The sequence below is a fragment of the Phaethon aethereus genome (assembly GCF_964289735.1).
Source record: "Phaethon aethereus genome assembly, chromosome: 1".
NCBI lineage: Eukaryota > Metazoa > Chordata > Aves > Phaethontiformes > Phaethontidae > Phaethon > Phaethon aethereus.
The window spans coordinates 101,623,030-101,641,990 of record NC_138575.1 but is presented as its reverse complement, the minus strand read 5'-3'; positions in this window follow the sequence as shown (position 1 = coordinate 101,641,990).

Below are 18,961 nucleotides of genomic sequence, written 5' to 3'. Positions count from 1 at the left end.
TCTGAAGAGTCTGTCATTTATGAGTATTCTTTCAGGGAGCATTAGGAAGGCAATAAATAGCATCCAAGCATCAGAAAACATCCTTAGCTATCTTTTAGTCATTGTACTTAACCACTGTATTGGTAGTATCTGCATTGCATGTGACAGACAACTTCAATGGGCAAAAAGAATATAATCCACTTTTTCATTATTCAGACTAATAATGCAATGCTGTTCTTTAGAGACACCCTCATAAAACTTTTTAGTGTCTGACAGAAATAGTATTAGAGGGGTGAGCTAGACTTCTAAACTCTGGCAATCTGGTGATAAGAATATAGTGTGGCTTAAATAGAATGATATCTCTAGCATAATGAGAAGGAAGTATGTATTTTACAAAAGCAAAAGCCAGCAAGAAAATGTGAAGTGGGTTCTTATCTTCATTATCTTCTCAGTTGGAATTGTTGCCACTGGGTATGCCTAAAGGCATGGATGTGCAAGCAGTGTGAGTACTGTACCCTCTACTCTCATGTGTGGTGTTGCATGTATCCCCACTTGATAGATGATTTAGGACACACTTTGTGCCCCCCCACTTGAAAGTGTGCCTTAACTTTTACTTTTCTGCAGGCCCAGAGATAAGCAGGAATAATTGCAGCAAGATTCCTGTAACTCTTTTGCTTTACGTAGCCCAGGGAACGTTACACATATGGTAGCTGCTGCATTTCTGGTCTCTCCAAAAGTCCCATTCATTCTGCTGTCTGTTTCTGCTTAGGTGCAGTGCTGGTTTCCTCTGGCTCCAGTTTTCTGTGGTGCTCCTGCTCTCCAGGATCTGACTCTTCCTGCCCTATCATTTGAGGAATTCAGTGATCTGGCAAAGAATAGAAATAATTCATTATGCTTGTTTTCTAGAGTACGTAGGTGAGGGTGTTAGTTAAGCTCTGCCTAAAGGTCTGTCTTCTCTTGGATCACACCCCACCTTCTTCTCACAGCAAGAACTGGGAGAAGGGATAGAGCATCCTTCCTAGTCACAGCTGCCTTCTGCCCAGAGCTGAAGCCTCTGAGGGCCCATGTGGGATGATATTGAGGCAGCTTTCAAAATCCTACATGTGCTTATGCTGCAGTAGCATGGCGTGGGAAGGCTGCCTGTGAGCACCCTGTCTTGCTTCAGGAGGTCCTGTGGAGCCCCACCACCCCCAGAGCATCTCAGGTGACAGCTCTGCTGGTGCATGTGGGAGTGTGCATGTGAGCGCTTCTCCCTTTCCTTGCAATCTCCCACAAACAGTTTCAGTACATCATAATTATTGTGCGTGTCACATGTTTTACACTTACAATCTGACACATAGGAATTTCATGGCAAGTCTTTTGTTAGGAGTTTCATCTTCTACGGAAGCTCTTTCCCTCTGCCTACAAAGTGGGTGCGAAAAGCGGTTTTAACTTCTGTTTCCATGTGTAGACATTTATATAAGCAGCTGAGTGTTGAAGGGTAGCAATCACCTTGCAGCTTTCTTTGGCTCCATGTATAGTCCTTCAGCACTTTTCACTTTGGAAGCGATAGATTTCCTTGTCATGTTAAGGGTCACCTTCGGAGGTCAGCCACTTTGATGAAAAAGAATGTAACAGTCAAAGCTCCATGTAGTGTTTGATTCACCATTCAAAACACTTCAAGCCCAATTTCATGCTTAATGTATTGGACAATTTCACCTTCTCATACAATATTTTTTACGTTGGAAATTTTTTTTTTCCTGTTATTAAGGTAGCAGCAAATAGATCCTTTCTGTTTTTATCTATACAGGTTAATTCCTAGACTTGCAAAGTTTCAGTCTTTGAATGGTGCCATAGTCTGGAATCGAGCTGTAATGTTTAATGGCACACGCGTGTCATTCTTTGCAGGGTCACAGCCAAGGCCCGATTTTATCACAGCCTGATTGCAGGTAATTTCTTCCAGTTCCATTATTGTCTCTTTACGAGGATGTACCCAGGAATTTATGCAGAAGCCATTTATAGTCATTTGTTCCAGGGAAGCTGTATTTGAAGTAGTTAGAGGTTTAGCCACACAGAGATATATTTTAGTTTATGAATTTAACATAAGTTAGATACTTAGTGTTATATCCTGTTTCATACAGGACGTCTCACCTGGGAGAAGAAAAGGAATCCTAGTACTGCTAGGTGCTGCAGCCCATGAAGATATCAGATGCACAGGTAAGGGTAATGTCCTTTGTGTTTGGGAAATGCACTATGTCTTTTTCACCATAATTTAATTGTATCCAAGTGGATAGCAATGCCAGTGGATTTACTGTTGCTCTCATTTGTTTGCTTGGAAAGATCTGTGGAAAAAGCTGGTTTTGGCTCAGTGTGACAACAGACAGGTGGACCAGCTGTTCTGTACATAAGCACCCACTGACTTGGCTTTGAAAGAAAAATCTTGGGCAAAGAAAGAGGTGAGAAAGTGCCAGTTATGGCACTGCATGCGAGTTGTGGAGAGGTGTGGAAGTTGTGGGAAGGAAGACTGAAGTCAGTCTGTGAGTACATGACTGGCATGGTAGCTGGAGTTAGTTGGTAGTCTTCCTACAAAGAGATCATTTTAATTTTACACTTATGGACTGCCTTCATGCTGTTTGCCTAATGGGTGGCCCATAAAGTACCATCCAGCCAGCTGCTTGCTGAAACCAAAACTGAAGCCACAGTAAGGCCACTGGGACATGTTCCTGTGCGTTCCTTCTCTGTGTCTGGTGCCAAGCCTTCCAGAGGAAGGGAGGGTCAGAAAAACTTTTCATCAGGGAAGGCCTGGACTGAAAACCAGAAAAGGAACAAGTGAGGGCCAAATGCAACAGCAAACAGACGGCTGTACCTGGAGCCTGTTACCGGGCATCTGAAACTCCGTATCCTCTGGACAGCGTAAATCTGTGCAACACATGTGGGAAGCAGGCAGGTCCACTCAGTACGCTAGCTCTTTGCACACTGTGCTATGAGCGCTGGGAGGGAATTTATCAGGGTGAAGTGTCCACTCCCCCCATATTTCCTGCCATCTTTGTCTTAGTGGAGATAATAAGGTGGTTGTGCAAGTTTGTCACATCTCTAAAAGTTTTGTGCAGCATAAAAGCAGCAGGTTAGACTTTCCTCTTCTATCAGTAGAGATTGCATCAGTGTAGAGGATCTGTTTTGTCTGGATTTTTTGCCTAGAATATTTTCCTTTCAGCTGCAGAATTAAAAGGTAAACATTTTGCAGTTCAAAAGTTGTAGTTTTACTCACCTCGTGGCTAAAATATTTACCTTTTCACTAGAGGACGAATGATCAAAACGGTATAGTAAAGCCTGTTGTAAGATATGTTTTCTCTTATATATGAAATGCTGTAGGTCAATCTTATGGCAAAACATAGTGAAAATTAGCTAATGCTTAATCAACTAAAAAGTTTAATTAACGTGTAGCTAATTAACATTCAACACTTAATTCTCATAAAGGATTTTTTTGCACTGTCCGTATTATGAAGCTATTTAATGATACACTGAGGAGTACTACTTTCTTAGAATAAATGTTTAGTAAGGCAGTCATAATAATATCGATTAATAAGCCATACTTCATACCAGAAGTAAATTTATTTCTGCATATATTCCAAACAGCTAACTCAGAATTCCCCCTTTTTTCGCCTAAACATTATCTTACAAAGATACTGTATTTTCAAAACAAAGAAGTCTGTTGTATGATTGACAATTTCTGGAGAAGCTAAATATAAATGTTTCAAATATAGGAGCTGGTTTTTTTCCTACCTTCATAGATAAGATCTGTTTGGATGTTCAAAAATAAGATGCAAATAGAGTTACTGAGAGATGTCAAATGCAATCTCAGATAAATCACTGTACCATATTATTTTGTGTTTAAAAATGAGACTTTCATTTATAATGAGTGGAATGAAACAGTGGATCCTGTAATTTCCAAAAATGTTCTTTGTTCCCCAAAACTATCTTCCACTATCTGAATAATCTGCATCTTTTTCCTCTCTCCATCAATTCTCAAAATCTATTCAGACTTTTCCAAAAAGAAATAACTTACGTATTTGAATAGGAAACACACAAACATGAAGATTTAACACTGTACTCATGTAGTTTTCTGTAAAACTGCAGTCCTAGGAGTGCAGTTCAGCTCTGGTTTACATTCTGATTTTTAGATAGGAAATTCATTTATTGAAATGAAAATAAAACATTTCAGTCATACCAAATTGAAAATATAATCATGTATCTCAATCTGTGAAGTGTTGCAGGTTCTCTAATCAGAAAGTATTATGTAATAAGCTTAAGTGCATTTCTGCTGGTATTTTCCTCATCAGTGCCTCTGATTTAATTTCTGTATTTGATTAAGAAGGACAATGATGTAGGGACTGGTATCATTTAAAAAAAAAAATTAAGGGATGAATATTCTTATAAGGAAAAAGACCTTTTAAAACTTTTATCTGCCCTAGTTATTTAAAATTATTGTTCTACATTCTGTCCTATCACTCTGTCTTAACCTAAAAGTATGTAATTTCAGATCCATATGATTGCATTAAAGAAATAGGAAACACGTACAGTTATTTTGGTTTAAGTAGTTGTTGGCCCAGTTCCTACATAACACTTGTTTGTGCAGCTAAAGATATGCTTGTCTGAGGGAGAATTCCCAACGTTCAGCAGGTAATTAAGGGTTTGGTTTCCATTGACTCAAGGCAATTCAAATCAATTGAATACTTAATTGTCCTAATAATCTAAAATTTGTGAATTGAGAATTATGATTTTAGTGAGTAGTCTAAGAAAAGTATATATTTCATATATGTCCATTTTCCATTACTTTGCTTATGAAGACAGGACTCCCTGGATAGCGGTGAAACCTCGATAAGATAGCGTTTCTAGAAGATTTAAGGCAAGATAAATACTACCTGCCAGTAAAATTCAACTGTCATTCACCTGCCATCTCCTCTTGGGTCCAGACAAGTGGCGTGCCTGCCCCATGCTCTCCCGTGGTTCACAGCGGGAGCGGTTAGGCAGAGGGTGCTCTGAGACTGGTGGGTATATATTTGCTGCCCTTGACTCCTCACCTTCCTGGGGAGGAAGGTCCCTGGGGACGGCAGGGCACAAATTCAGAGAGGTGTTCCTGGTTTTCGGGCTGTGGTGCAAAGACATGTAGTCTGTCCTTGTTCTGGGCCAGCTTGTCCTGGCAGAGCTGTAGCATCAGGTCCATGAGATGACATGATCATGCTCTTTCCTGAGTTGGGAGCAGCAGGGCAATGTGCTGGGTCACACAGCAGCTGGCAACTCTGGTGGGAAGGAGTTCACTCCATATTTCAAAGGTAGATCATTTGCAGACAGAGCAATGCAGCTGTGGCTAATTGAGAATTTTAATTTTAGTTGTCATTGGAAACCTTAAACAAGATTGAGACTTTTGACTCTTTAAGAAAGGAAAGAAACTTACTGCTTGAAACAGTAATCAAGCCAAGCAAATACCCTTGGAGCTGTTGCTTTACGCAGGCCTGCAAAGGATGCCTCACAGAAGAGCATTGTGAACTTTTCTTGCTACTCAGTATCATTTTCAAATGCCTGATTTCATCACAATTACTGCACTCCCATCTATTTAGTTAACTGCTCTTCACGGGAAATAATTGCTATGTCTTTTTTTCTCCCTGAAATTTCTATTACCTTATTGCTGAGAGATAGTCTGGTATTTCTAATAGCTTCTGATTCTAAGAAATACTGGGAAAAATACATGCATACGTACAAACTAACCTTCAGTTTTGTGTATATGATGTTCTTTCTTGTAAACATAGTTAATTACTTGATCAAATATCCACTGACTTTAGTATATATATCTCCACTGGACTGAGTGGATAAAAAGAATAAAATCCAGAGGGCAGTATGCTAGTACCAGCAGCTCTTAATTACAATATGGACTTCAAAACCTGTTCTGAAACTAGAACTACTTCTGTCTCTTACACTACTAGCATTCGTTTCAAGAAAATCCAAGATGTTCAAAGCAATACGTGACCCCTGTATTAAAGAGGAAAAAGATGGTCAAACAGAAAACATGTAAAGAATTATCCCTGATGTGCGAGTTGCAGTATGTGATATGGTCAAGTGGTGTTCTTTGTGTCCATTATAGAGTTGTTCATAGTCAGGAGGGCAGGTGATTTTTGAAATGTGCATATTCGTGTTAAGGAAGAGAGTTCACTAAGAGGAAAAAATCCAAACTGGTTGTTGGTGGCTACTTGGAAACACAAAATCAGACTCCTTCATGGCATGTGGCAACAATTGAGCTTGAGGCACTGTGGCTTCGTCAGCAGCACACACCAGTTACTGAACAAGAATATACTGGCACTCAAGTATTGTTATGGTATCGTGTTGCTGACAGGCATCTCGGGAAACATTCCCAGCTCAATGTCATTTGTAAGTTTAATAAACTTACTTCCTACTCTATCATCTGGGCCACTCCTAAGCATATGTGCTCAAAAAACATGTGGATGTGGCACTTCAGGACATGGTTTAGGGGAAACGGTGACGCTGGATTAATGGTTGGACTTGATGATCTTGAAGGTCCTTTCCAACCTTGGTGGTTCTGTGATTCTGTGGTATTGAATAGCACTAGACCCAGAAGGATTCCCCTGACACCGTTCTTTGTGCATCCTGCCATACATGGATACGTCACGTTGCAAAGCACAACTGCTACTAACACAGGCCCTTCAAAGTTCCTTCTCCAATTAGTGTGCCTGTGCAAAATCATCACATCAGTGGCTGAGTACTTTTCATGATAAATCTGACTAATGTTTTTTATACTTTCCAAAACCTTGTAGAGATAACAGTAATTTTCACTTAACTGTATTTAAGATGCTAAATAAATAATTATTAATTATTTTAGTAATATTTAATGGTAATTATTATTAATAATATATGGCCACTAGACGAAAGGAAAACTGAGATGTTGAATTGCATCTTTGTTCAATGCATGCTACGATTGTAAATAGATCTTGGAATAATCAGAGATAATTCTGATTTTGGGTTGCATTTAGAGCCTTTAACATCTTGAGCAGATATGTTTGAAGGAAGGAATGCATGTAAGTGTGTGCATGCATGTGTACTTTTCTTTAGCAAGGTAAGGCAAATCTCAGCTTAAACCTTTTTTGCTGTTTTCATTAAGCATCTATGACTTCATCTTCTTAAATAAGGAAAAAATGGCTATACTGAGGGGGGTGTCCAATTGTTCAAAGTCCTCTTTAATTTGGATCTGTCATGAGGAAGAAATAGAAGCATCACTGTAAATGAAGTCTGTGATAGTTGTCAGCAGTCTGGAATCTCCGTTGGCCTAATTTAGAATACGGATCTAGATTGAATTTCTGGCAGTTTACATTGTCAGATACCTCCCTCAAATACTGAGAAAGATCTGAGAGTACCTGTTTTCTTACCATGGGAAAATTGTGCTGATTTTATACTTTTGTAAGCGTACAGAGATTTCTGTTTAAGTCAGAGTTTTACCATGAATGTATCTGTCTGGGTCAATCTAAGACATACATACTACGTTTAATATTTGCCATCATCCATAATGGCAGTATGATTTCATTACACAGTGAAATAACTGAAATCTCTCTGATATACTAGTTTTCATGGTTATTATATGGTGACTTTTTAACAGCAACTTTGATTTCAAAATTCACAGCTTTATGAAAAATAACTGCTAAATATATATTAAGTACAGTAAGTTAAATAATTTTACAGTATTATGGTGAATATATACAGAGAATAAAGACTACTACAGGAGGTGTGCTAAGCAAATATTTAAAAGTACATATGATGATTAATACATAATAGATAGTAATATTGAATGTTTCAAAAACTCCTATGTGACTAGATGTACGTGAACTCTTTCAAAATCTTCATCTAAAGAATAAGTCTGTATTCTTTTCATTGATTTAATAGTTCATGAAATCTCCTAGCATTTTTATAAATAAGCCATCATCTCAGTTTTTCCTTCCCATTTTTTCTCATCAGTATACTTTTCACAGCCTGTGTGATCTTTAGAAGTAGATTGTTACATCTCAATCCTCGAGCCAATGCATTACATTTTTTGCTCCTACCGTTATTTTTTTGCCACACTTATAGATTTATGGCATCTGAACGTGTGCTGCCAGTTTTCACACATTTCTGTAAGACACACATATATGTCCGTTTTCCTATGGGTCTGCTGCATCTAACTTTATTTTTAAATTTGTAATTTTAATCTTCTATTTGTACTTAAAATCTCAAGTCAGGACTGGTACTACGGCAGGAATATTTCTGGCTCCCTTAGAAGCAGTAAAAAAAAGAAAAATTTGGAGCTTATTTAGGGATGTATTTCCAGTGAATGTGTGCAGACTTAAGAACTGGTACAATGCCCGAGCTGCTTTGTGTTGCCTGAAACCAGCCAGTTCCTTCAGCTCCAGCACTGCCTCTTTGACTTCAGACAGCTACACGTTCTCTTTCTTGTAGCTGCTTTTCCTTCCCATGGCTGCAGTGAAGCTTCCACAGCGCAAAGACACTGCCATCTTCAAGCTGTCAACCTCATTTTTTTTGAGGCATAAGTGGCAACAGTTAAAGCTAGAAGCTAAGAGAGAGCTCACATACTGGTGTACAAGACACGTGAGGCTGACAATTACCAAAAACCAATTCAGAAACATCTGTCTATTGTGTGATAAAAGCAACGTTTCTTAGAGCCATCTGTCTGCTTTTGGATTAACTTTAGATTGTAGAAATAACTTTCCTTTGATTAAGGTGATGGGGTTATTTTTCGTTATTACACCTGTGACTAAAATTATATATGATATACATAATGATTCTGTGTCGTGGTTTATTCCCAGACGGCAACTAAGCCCCACGCAGCCACTCGCTCACTCCCCCACAGTGGGACGGGGGAGAGAATCAGAAGAGTAAAAGTGAGGAAACTCATGATTTGAGATAAAGGCAGTTTAATAGGTAAAGCAGAAGCCACACACGCAAGCAGAGCTAAACAGTGAATTTATTCACCACTCCCCACAGGCAGGCAGGAGTTCAGCCATCTCCAGGGAAGCAGGGCTCCATCACGTGTAATGGTTTCTTGGGAAGACAGACGCCATCACTCCGAACGTCCCTCCACCCCTTCCTTCTTCTTCGTCCCAGCTTGTTATACCAAGCATGACATCATATGGTATGGAACATCCCTTTGGCCAGCCTGGGCCAGCTGTCCTGGCTGTGTCCCCTCCCAGCTTCCCGTGCACCCCCAGCCTGCTCACTGGCAGGCCAGCACGAGAAGCTGGACAGTCCTTGACTGCTCAGCAACAACTGAAAACATCAGTACATTGTCAACATTTTCTCATCCCAAATGTAAAACACAACCTCACACTAGCTTCTATGAAGAAAATTTACTCTATCCTGGCTGAAACCAGAACATTTTGAAAAGGAAATATGTTTGTCTTAGACTAGAAATAATAGAATAGATTCATGAAGCATTTCAGTGGTGGATCTTCTAGCTTGGTTTTGGTGTTTTATTCTTTGTTATTTTGGAACATTTTTACTGCCTGACTTGGGGAATACTCAAAGCAAATACTATTTCATCAAAATTTGTTTGCTTAGTAGGAATTTGAAATTATCTGGCAGGTATTTATTTGTTTAACTATTTTTGTTGTTGTTGTTTTGGGGTTTTGTCCCTGTTGTGGTACTGGTGAATAGACTTTTTTTGAGAAACTACTTTGTCCTGATTTTACCATTTTGAAGATGGTCTAATTCTTGCACATGATAGACAAGTGTCTTGTTTTATTTCCTCTGCTGTTCATTGGAGTTGAAGTTATGCTGCTCTGTTGAGAGGATGGGGAGAAGACATTTTTAAACAGAAGCAGCCAACAAGAATGAAAAGTGACACCAGGTTGGGGCTGTTGTCTCCGTGATGCAATGGGAACAACAGATATGTTTTTTTTCAATTCTAAAAGAATAATGACCCCACTGAGAGAAGTCGCCACTGCTAACTACACTTGAGAGAAGCTCATAATGTGCAAAGATGCTCTCAGCCCCTTCGAGGAGTGGTTCTCTCGTACCTACAGATGAGAGTAACGAAGCAGTGATCTGCTCCTTTGTGAGTTCTCCCTGGCTTTTTGAAATTACGCCTCTTCAGTAATGATTTTTGTTGTGCCCCACTGGGAAGTGGCCACAGATAAGGTCAGAATTTTTCTTTATGAGAATTTGGTATAAGTATATTGTTCTGAGTAACAAATGGAGTGTTATTAGTAATAATACTTTGGTTTTCTGATTGTTTTCTTAAACTTGCCATCCAAATGGCCAAAACACAACTTCTGTTGTGGCTATGCTGCCTTTTTTTCAGGGTTCTGGATGACAGATGGAGTTACTGATGAGAACTTTATTTCTAATAACTGAACTGCACCAAACTTGTCCAGTTAACAGAAACCTCATCTGCTATCTTTTTAAGCCAACATTTTGCCATTCAGCTATCTGATAAAGTACACTTAGAAGAATCTTCTATTGTTTTACTGTAAAACAAGCAACTGCAGAGGTGAGCATTCAAATGTCAGCATCACATAGCTGGTGAATACATCTATTTTTACAAGCCTCCTAGCAAATAGTTTTTTGCTGTTATGGTGAAGCTGTTAGTACTGTAGTAAGTTCAAGTCAATCTAGCAATTAAATTTTGCTGTACTTTTTCTTTTTTTTAAGAGAACTGTCTGCAAGACAGAAGAGATTAATTTGTCCTCAAGAACTGTGAAGATATAGCTAGGAATTTTATAGGATTTCCTTGCAAATGCCAGTTGTTAAACACTTTATTGAATAATTTGAAGTTGAGATTCACTCTTCACAAATAATTTTTTCAGTAATGTTTGTAACAGATTAATTTCAAAATTTTCTGAATGGTTTTATTGTAGCTGATATCAACAGGACACAGTAAGAGAATATTTAGGTTGGTTTCTGTTTCTGGTCCATATCCCATGTGCTCATGAAGATTATGCTCCTAACACAATGTTTCATGGAATAGGCTCTATCATCTCTCTATTATTTATCTAGTTTCCTTGCCATGATAGATATTCCTCCTTCACTTCCTGACAACATTCATCGTTGTTTCACTTCTCAACAGTGTGACGTTCTTAAACAGCAACCTAATGCTTACGAAGTCCCACAAATAAAAAAGGGACACTCTTCCACCTAAGTGAAAGGATGGTACATAAATATATGTGTAGCTGTGAGTGGGGAAAGTACTGTGTTTCTGAATAGATTTTTTTTTTTCTTCTATGTAGTCCTTTTATTGTACTTCAGTTCTTTACCCAAACAGTGTGTCACTGAGCCAGACTCTCTAAGTAGGTGCCTTCCAGCACTGTTCATACTTTTCAGAGTCACAGTTCATTATTTGAACAGACACACCACATCATTTTGCATACCCTTTACATACTATTTCCAAGTAAACATCTCCCACTTCCAGGCCCATCTGCACTTTATTCTAGCCAAGAACAGTGCTTTTGCATGTTAAATTGTCCTGGCTGGACATATCGACCAGAATGTAGCTCCCTTGCATCTGAAGTCAAAATACTGTGGTTGATATCCTTCCATGCTTTTAACAAAGAAGGTCTGCTCACAGATTATATATTAAACTGTTGCAAACAGTAAGTGAACCACTAACCTTTGTGTTTACTGTAATTTTCTACTTAAAATAGGCTACTTTCATATGTATCAGTGATAAATTAATTAAGAGGTGTACCTTTAAAGGATCCTCCTTTTTAACTTTTCTAAATTTCCCTAGTTCTCTCCTGCAGGCAACTTTTTAGGAGATTTTTCCTATTGCTACTATATTGTGTTGGTATTGAGGTAATATGAGGTATTGTGTACAGTGCAGTGGATGGAATGCCCAACCTCTCAAGCTCTAAATGGAGAATTAATAGGAGACAGTTTGTGCCCTCAAGAGCTTAATATGTATTAATAAAACAAAGGATGAAAAGAAAAAGCTGAAGGGCTCTTCTTGTTTGCTTTTTAATTAACTTGCTGAAGATCATAAAAAGCTTGCAGTTGGCTGAAAATAATAATCTTGTTTCCCACTTCAGAATCAGTACATAACCATAATATTTATAACCTCTGACCCAAAATAGGTATTAATCTATAATAATAGTGTTAATTATGAAAGAAAAAAAAGTATTTTCTTAAAGCTGGAATAAAATTTGTGTGGGATGATAATAGCCAGTTTCATGAAATGAATCTACTTTATTGAAGATGTTTTGAGAGTCAGTGTCATTGCCATTGGGTATTTAAGAAGGTTAGCTTTGTTTCCTTAATAGGTTTGGACAATTAATGTAGGATTTTTTCCTCCTCCCTTTCTTAACAAGAAATAAGTTTGCAGAAAGAGCCTTTGAAGCCATCTGGCTTAATCAACTTTAAAGTCCTCCCATAAGGAAGCTTTACATGGCTGTTCTTGTTTTAAAGGAATTAGATATGAAGAAAATAATATATGCCTTATTGGCTGGCGACTGTATAGTAGGTTCCCTGAGGTGACTGTCTAGCACAAGATGTGAGAAGCTTTGAGTTGTCCAAGCTGTGAAGGGCTCTGAAGACTGCCTGCAGACTGGACTGCCTTTTTTACAAAAGAGCTGTGGAGTTGGTTTTGGTGGCTTTAATGGTATCCCTAGAAAAAAAACCCAACAAAATGAACAAACAAAAAAAACCCATCAAACAACCCCTAGATATATATATGTGAGGATCAGCTATTCCAACTCATTGTCCCTCAGAAGTGATTTATTACCTCATGTCAAGTTTCAGTCTTGAGTGAGCAAAGAGCTGTACACATTCATTCTGTTGAGATGTTTGGACCATTCCCTGAAGAAATATGTTTTTCTACTGTGACAGAAAAACAAATTCAGTGATTTTCTTTTTTTGTGGAATAGTTATCTGGTTATTGATTGGAATCAGATCAGCAGAAGATCATATGAGTACTAGAACCAGAAACAAGGGTAAAGAGGGTGGAGGTAGGGATCAGAGGAGTGAGGAAGCAGGAAGCAGCGGCAAGGTTATAAATCAGAATTATAACCTTTGTGTGTCAGACTGGCCTACCAGAGTCTTAAGGTGGGTGACAAAGGTGTCATTCAGACAAAGAATTGGTAATTACTGAATTATGTATAGAAAATCGCAACTTGATGTTTTTATTTCTATAGTACTTTAGTTGAAGTTGTTCTATGTCTATATCTTTTAGGCCTGTATAGATATAGGCCTACAAGCAAGCCACTTATGCAGGGAAAGGATTACAGATAAATTAATTCTATTTACTCACAGAAGGAGTCAAGTTATAAAAGCTTAGGTGTTCGCCTCAGGAATGGATTCTTCCTGGCAAATGCAACCTGAGCCACGGAGTAAGGAGGAAGACAGATTCCTTCTGGAAATGTATATTGAGAAAATATCTAATATCAATAAATGAGCTGGATACAGGGGGAGAGAGACCTTTTGGATTTAATAATAATGTAACACTGATAATTTGAGGGTTTTATTCTGGATGTTGTTGATAGCTGCATTAGCAGTTTGCCTGAATCTGGCTTTAAGGTAGGGATGGTTTTGAGGTAAACATTAGTAGCACGTTGTTCCCCACCCATTGATGGAGTTGATCATTTTGGGGAAAAAAAACACCAGAAAGAAACAAAACTCCCCCCCTCAATCACCAACTTCAGAGTTGACTGCATGCTTTTCTTGATAGGCAGTTAATACTTGTCTCTTTTTGCAAAATGTGACAGCTTCAACAGAGAAGACAAAGCAACTGGCCAGTTTCTTAACACTCAACCAGGATGTGAAAGAGACAGTCAAGCTGCTGCTACTGTGTATATCAAAGGTTATAGGGATGATTCATGTCAAGTCTTCTCTTGTGAGACAGAGGATTAGAAAAGACAAGGATTCTCCCTGGCCCCTTTTTTGCATCAAAATATGACAAATCTTGGAAATCTGGACAAAGGAAGACTTCTCCTCTGTGGGGCAGACCCTCCAACTGTTGTCAGCTCAGAATTTCCCAAACATCTCACAGAGCTGAGGATCCTTTGTCAGTGGAGCAGGCACCTTGGATCCCCTAAGGGATGTGCCCTGGAGAGCAGCAGTCTTAAGAAGGAAGTGAGACTGTCTGGTTTCTGGATAACCAGATCTGTGCTTATCTTCTCAATCCCTGGGAACGGAATCTTTACAACAACTCTTTTGAAGACCCAGGTATCCTCTCTATACAAACTTCAGTTTTGATTTTAATTTAGGCTTATGTGGAGGAGGCATCCTAGATGCATTTAGTCAGAGGCATGATTCTTCATACTTCATCTGATTGTTTCTTCAGGAATGTGAAGAAGAAAATAGCGTAATGGCTGTAGCACTATATTCATTGTGTGCTTAGAGTGTTCTCTGAATATTCCCTGGACCCAAGTGCTATGTGGCCCTGCCCTGCAAGAATCATAAAATCATACAACGTCTCAAGTTGGAAGGGACCCATAAGCATCATCAAGTCCAACTCCCTGCTCCTCACAGGTCTGCCTAAAACTAAAACATATGACTAAGAGTAGTGTCCAAGCACGCCTTGAACTCTGACAGGCTTGGTGCCATGACCAATTCCCTGGGAGCCTGTTCCAGTGACCAGCCACCCTCTCAGTGAAGAAACTTTTCCTACTTTTTGAATACAGCTATTATACATGGCAATGGCTATTGGGGGCTGGGGTTATGTTCCTGGTTAGCACCAACGACACACTCTGTCTGAGTCATCTGCAAGACTGGTGGGTTTCCAATGGGCTAGCAAACACAGAAGACACTGGGTAAAACCTTGAATGGTTCTGAAGACAACCAGTTTTTGTCTTCTACTGTTATATTTTTTTAAACCTGTTTATTTTAGTTTTTATTGTCTGATATCCCCTTGCAAGTTTCTTTCTTCCTTTTGGGGGGATTTTTTCTTTCCTGTGGTTGGAATTCAAATCTACAAAATGTTTTATGTCCTTTGGTGTCTCAGTTACGCTTCTGCTCCCTAATTCCACATGCAGAAACTTACTTCTAAAAACAACTCTGTGGCGCTCTATATATGCTTAAGTCAGGCTTTCTCACTTTCTTTTTCCTCAGTCCCCCTGCCAAATGTGGGGGCAGATTATCACAATCACAGAATGAGGAAAGGAATGAGGAAAAAGTGGTATATCAAGGTTTTGTGGGACAAGAAGGAAAAATAAAGTGGAAGGAATTTCTGACAATAACTGATTGTTTATGCCATCGATGGCCCTTCTAATTATGTCTTTCTTTTTTTTTTTTTTTTTTTTTTTATTTGGGGAGGGAGAAAATCACTTTGATTTTCTTAAATTTTTGAATTTCTGATTTTTTAAGAGTTGCTTAGGCTTTATGCCTTCTTTCCACTTGCAGGGAAGTGGTTATGATGAATCTCTCGAAACAAATGGAGGCAGTGTCACACATGGCTTGCAGAATGAGCCCATATCGTTTGTTATTTGGGATTAGTGATGTGTCCTTCCAGTTTGGTCCATTCCTCCAGGGAACCTCTCTCCTATTTCTTTCCAACTTCCTATTCTGTCATAGTGCTAAATAACTGTCAACGGCAAGAAGTGCAGTTTGTAGTATCTATTCAATATAGTCAGTAATCTGGTGTCTGTTTCAGTCCTTGGGTTCCAAGTAAGTTGAAATAACTATTATTCAGCCATTAAAAGGGTTACAGAATTCCTTATGCACAAAATGTGCTGTCATTACAACTTTGTTTTCTCCAAGAAAATGTTCCTGTGTGATGCTCAGCCAAGTAGAAGCCAACTGCTTGTTGCAGTTTCTCCTAGAATAAATTTTGGCTTTCTTCTGGGTGGGAAGTTCCATATTGATGTTCACAGAGACAATTCATTGTCCTTGATTTAAACTATTCCTAAAATTTCTTGTTATAATTGTCGTGAGCAGCTTAATAAAACCAGCTTTTGTCTTGTGTCTATTATTCTGTTGTTTAATACTGGACAAGCAAATGTGGTTATGTTCTCTTGCTTGTGCTCCTGCACTGATTCCTTTGGACTGAAGTGGGAAGAGGCTGTGGAAGCATTACACATAATCCTACCAACCAGGAGACTTTGAGATAGGATTTCTCTTAGCGTTGGATTTAAGATGTCCTATGAAGTCATACTATGAAAGCTTGCTGTGATTTGCCCAGGGCAAGTCTGTAAGACTCAATGTCAGAGGCTACCAAATCGTGTTCTTTAGTTTAGATTCACTACTGTTTCTGCTTGTTTATTAGTGTGTACACATGAACATGTTTTGCTGGATAGGAGCTTTCTTCACTGTCTCTTTTCTCATCTTTAAACTGGGAAGATTCTTGGTATGAAGCAGCTCTTGCTGTAAGGTGCAGCCGGTAGATATCTATACCTTTTGTTTTAATGGATCTTGCACAGTGTATTATCATTTGCTTGATGACACCCTTCTGTACACAATGGGCCCTAATTTTTGCAACAAGTGGCAGTTTGGAAATTGGACTAATACTAACTCTTTAAAAAAATGTTATCGGCCTTTGGCTTTTGTACCAGCATACAGAACTGGGATGGATTTCTGTGCAGAGCAGGTGCCTGGTATATCCTCTCACTTCAGTTTCACAACCTGGTTCAGGGTGTGCTCATCATTTGTGAGACATGGATGTTTCTCAGAGGGGCAGAAGTCTCCACATTTGCACGTTAGGAACACCAGATGCTTATAGCCAAAATAGTTTTGAGTAGGTTGACATTGCATGTAAGCAATAATAAACTCAGAGCCCTGCTGAGTCTGCTCACATGGGCATTTTCTATGCAAAATATCATTGCAATCATGGATACATGACATTCAAATACAAGACATATAGCAGACTCATTATAAGCATTTACAGAGAAACTTCACAGCTACCTGATAGGCACGGCTCATGTTCTGTTAGAAAAAAATCACGTTGCTTGCTACAGGCCATGTTTCTCTCAGTGCTTCAGCTGACAAGCTGATGGCTGCATTCAGAAGGTCACTGATCATTCAGTCACACAAGGGGGAAGTGGCAGTGCCGAAGAACTGAATGGACAACCAGTGCTTTATTGAAATTACTTTTGGAGGGAAGAGGAAAGAATTTAGATGGCTTTAAAAAATTCAGGTAAAAACAAATGGGTTTGTGAGTGAAATTTATGTAAAATAATGCAATCAGTAAGTTATTAATTCCATTGTCTTTTGTAATATTGTCTGCTGGCAGTAAATGAATTGAAAGTGTTGTGAACTGATAGCTCAACACTGATCAGGCTAAGAGAGCTTAATATCCTTTGAATTTTCTGAATTCCTTTACAGCTGCCTTAAATGTGAAGGCTCCATGGAAATAGTATTTTGAGTATGAAAGTGATGACAGGCCATATTTTCATGCTTTTGGCCATATTTTCATGCTATACAAGCACATAAAAAGTGTGTCAGTGTGCTGTAGGGGCCAGTGGCTCCCTGGGGCTGCACTGGCTCTGGGCTGGCCCAAGCCCCCACAGCCAAACTCACAACAAAGAGAATACAGTTGGAGCCTATACACAGAGTGCTCTGAAAGCTTAGCCCATACACAGAGTCCTCTGCAAGCTTACCTTCAAACAATTGCCTCTACAGCAAATCTTACAAAATATGTGTTACATGATTGCAGTATCCTAGGACCTGCCTCTCTCAGGTGGTGAGAGTAGAGACAGCCTTCACCCTCCACCTTCAGAAAGACCATGTTTCCCTTGCTCATTCTGCACGATGTCTTAGTGTTGCGCTTGCTCGACCTGGTGGGAGAGCCAAGTGTGGTGGTGCTGGCTTCTTAATCTGTCTTATTTCAAGAATTCTTTGAAATGGTGGGTTTAATATTTTTTTCTTTGAAAGAGAAGCTCAGAGGTATCACAGAATCATTAAGGTTGGAAAAGATCTTTAAGATCATCAAGTCCAACCGTCAGCCCACTAAACCATGTCCCGAAGTGCCACATCTACATGTTTTTTGAAGAATTCCAGGGATGGTGACTCCACCACCTCCCTGGGCAGCATATTCCAATGTTTAACCACACTCTTCGTAAAGAAATTTTTCCTAATATCCAATCTCAACCTCCCCTGGTGCAACTTGAGGCCATTTCTTCTTGTTCTGTCGCTAGTTACTTGGGAGAAGAGACCAACATCCACCTCACCACAACCCCCTTTCAGGTAGTTGTAGAGAGCGATAAGGTCTCCCCTCAGCCTCCTCTTCTCCAGACTGAACAACCCCAGTTCCCTCAGCCGCTCCTCACCAAACCCCTCACCAGCTTCGTTGCCCTTCTTTGGACATGCTCCAGCACCTCGATGTCCTTCTTGTAGTGAGGGGCCCAAAACTGAACACAGTATTCAAGGTGCGGCCACACCAGCGCCGAGTACAGGTGTACAATCACTCCCCTACTCCTGCTGGCCACACTATTGCTGATACAGGCCAGGATGCTGCTGGCCTTCTTGGCCACCTGGGCACACTGCTGGCTCATGTTCAGCTGGCTGTCAACAAACACCCCCAGGTCCTTTTCCGCCAGGCAGCTCTCCAGCCACTCCTCCCCAAGCCTGTAGCGTTGCATGGGGTTGTTGTGACCCAAGTGCAGGACCTGGCACTTGGCCTTATTAAACCTCATACAGTTGGCCTTGGCCCATCGATCCAGCCTGTCCAGATCCCACTGCAGAACTTTCCTACCCTCGAGCAGATCAACACTCCTGCTCAACTTGGTGGTGTCTTCAAACTTACTGAGGGAGCACTTGATCCCCTCATCCAGATCAACGATAGAGATAGTAAACAAGACCAGCCCCAGTACTGAGCCTGGGGGAACACCACTTGTGACCGGCTGCCAACTGGATTTAACTCTGTTCACTGCAACTCTCTGGGCTCGGCCATCCAGCCAGTTCTTTACCCAGCAAAGAGTGCACCTGTCTAAGCCACGAGCCACCAGTTTGTCCAGGAGAATGCTGTGGGAGATACTGTCAAAAGCTTTACTAAAGTCCAGGTAGACAGCAACGTCCACAGCCT